Here is a 2,678-nt window from a genome sequence, read left to right as displayed (position 1 = left end):
ATCATTTGGAACACATAAGGTCCACAGTCCTATTGAGCGTAATACGGCTTCAGTCGCACGACGTGGACGACCTCAGGTCGTAGTGGGCGGCGTGACGATGTTCGTGTTCCGTCGGGCATCACCTCGAAGTTCAGCTCGCCGAGGCGGCGAGGTACCTTGTATGGTCCAAAGTACCGTTTCAACAGTTTCTCACTGAGGCCGCGGCGACGGATGGGCGTCCACACCCACACCCTGTCTCCGGGCTGGAAATGAACGTCCCTGCGACGAAGGTTGTAGCGGCCCGCGTCGACGCGTTGCTGATCTTGAATCATGAGTCGGGCGAGCTGGCGGACTTCTTCGGCGCGTTGAGCAACCGCCTGGGCGTCGTCGCTCTCATTGTCAGATGGCTCATGGGGCAGCATTGCGTCCAGCATGGTCGTTACCTTCCGACCATGTACCAGCTGGAAAGGTGTGAATCCAGAGGTCTCTTGAACCGCCGTATTGTAGGCGAACGTGACGTAGGGCAACACCTCGTCCCACGTCTTGTGTTCAACGTCGACGTACATAGAGATCATGTCGGCGATTGTCTTGTTGAGTCGCTCCGTCAGCCCATTGGTTTGCGGGTGGTATGCGGCGATACGACGGTAACTGGTGTGACTGAGCCGGAGAATTTCTTGGGTCAGCTGTGCCATGAACGACGATCCGCGATCTGTAATCAGAACTTCGGAAGCGCCGTGCCGGAGGACAATGGAATCGAGGAAAAACTTGGCGACTTCAACCGCAGTCCCCGAAGGAAGGGCTTTCGTTTCTGCGTACCGCGTGAGATAATCTGTGGCGACGATTATCCAACGGTTTCCCAGGGTCGACGGCGGAAAAGGACCAAGTAGATCCATTCCGATCTGCTGGAACGGTGTAGTTGGCGGAGGAATTGGCTGCAGGAGACCTGCCGGCTTCGTCGGCGGTTTCTTGCGTCGCTGACACTCGTGGCAGGATCGGGTGTAGTGGTGGACGGTTTTGGGGACCTTGGGCCAGTAATACTTTTCACGAATACGGGCCAATGTCCTGCTGTATCCAAGGTGTCCGGACGTCGGGTCGTCGTGACATGCTTGAAAGATCTCCTCTCGAAGGTCGGTCGGGATTACCAGCAGCCACGGGGAGTTGTTGTCCCCGAAGTTCTCTTTGTAGAGTACACCTTGTCGAATGGCGAAGGCTGGCAGGGCTCATGAGAAAACACGGGGCACGGTACTCACGCGCCCTTCCAGGTGCTCCATTAAGGCGTGCAGCTCCGGATCGTCTCGTTGACGTCGTGCCATGTCATCGGTGTTCACTGCCCCTAGGAAGCACTCGTCGTCATCGTCGTCGCTGCTGCCGGGAGGTGTTTCAACAGGGGCCCTGGACAGGCAGTCACCGTCGCTGTGCTTGCGTCCCGACTTGTAAACCACAGTCATGTTGAACTCTTGTAGCCGGAGGCTCCATCGAGCGAGGCGTCCTGACGGGTCCTTGAGGTTCGCAACCCAGCAGAGCGAGTGGTGGTCCGTGACTACGCGGAACGGGCTTCCGTACAAGTACGGACGAAACTTCGTAATTGCCCAGACGACCGCAAGGCATTCTTTCTCAGTCGTGGAGTAATTTCTCTCTGCCTTGGACAGTGTCCGACTTGCGTAGGCGATGACTCGTTCGGTGCCTTCTTGTACTTGAACCAGTACCGCGCCAAGTCCTGCGTTACTTGCGACAGTGTGAATCTCGGTGTCCGCATCCTGATCGAAATGTCCAAGAACCGATGGCGTCTGGAGTCGTCGCTTCAACTCGTCGAATGCTTGCTGCTGTTCCTCGGCCCATTCGAACCTCTCGGCGTCCTTCGTGAGGTTTGTGAGTGGTGCGGAAATCCTTGCGAAATCCCGAACAAAGCGACGATAGTAGGCACAAAGTCCAAGGAATCTTCACATGGCCTTCTTGTCTGTCGGCGCTGGAAATGACGCGACGGCGCGAGTCTTCTCTGGGTCGGGGCGAACGCCTTCGTTACTAACCACGTGACCTAGAAACTTCAGTTCGTCATAGGCGAACCGACACTTTGACGGCTTGAGGGTGAGTCCGGCGGTCCGTATGGCTTGAAGAACAGCACGAAGTCGTCGCAAGTGCACGTCGAAGTCGCTGGAAAACACTACGACGTCATCGAGGTAGACGAGACAGCTCTGCCACTTCAGTCCTGCCAGTGCGGTGTCCATGACACGCTGGAAAGTTGCTGGCGCCGTGCATAGTCCGAAGGGCATCACCTTGAACTCGTACAGCCCATCCGGCGTGACGAAAGCTGTCTTCTCTCGGTCCCGTTCGTCGACTTCGATCTGCCAGTAGCCGCTCTTCAGGTCCATCGACGAGAAGTATCGAGAGTGGCGCAGCCGGTCTAACGTGTCGTCGATGCGGGGAAGTGGGTAGACGTCTTTCTTCGTCACCGCGTTCAGCTGCCGGTAGTCCACGCAGAACCTAAGCTTTCCGTCCTTCTTCTTAACCGGTACGACTGGAGAAGCCCAAGGACTGCTTGACGGCTGGATTATGTCGTCGTTCAGCATCTCTTGGACTTGCTCCTGGATCACCTCCCTTTCTTTGACGGAGACTCTGTACGGCAATCGATGCACAGGGCGCGCGTCGCCCTCGGTAACGATTCGGTGCATCGTAACGGCAGTTTGGCGCACCCTCGACGA

Source organism: Ixodes scapularis, unplaced genomic scaffold (genome assembly GCF_016920785.2).
Source record: "Ixodes scapularis isolate PalLabHiFi unplaced genomic scaffold, ASM1692078v2 PGA_scaffold11__112_contigs__length_91849675, whole genome shotgun sequence".
NCBI classification, from domain to species: domain Eukaryota; kingdom Metazoa; phylum Arthropoda; class Arachnida; order Ixodida; family Ixodidae; genus Ixodes; species Ixodes scapularis.
Note: the sequence above shows the minus strand (reverse complement) of the source record.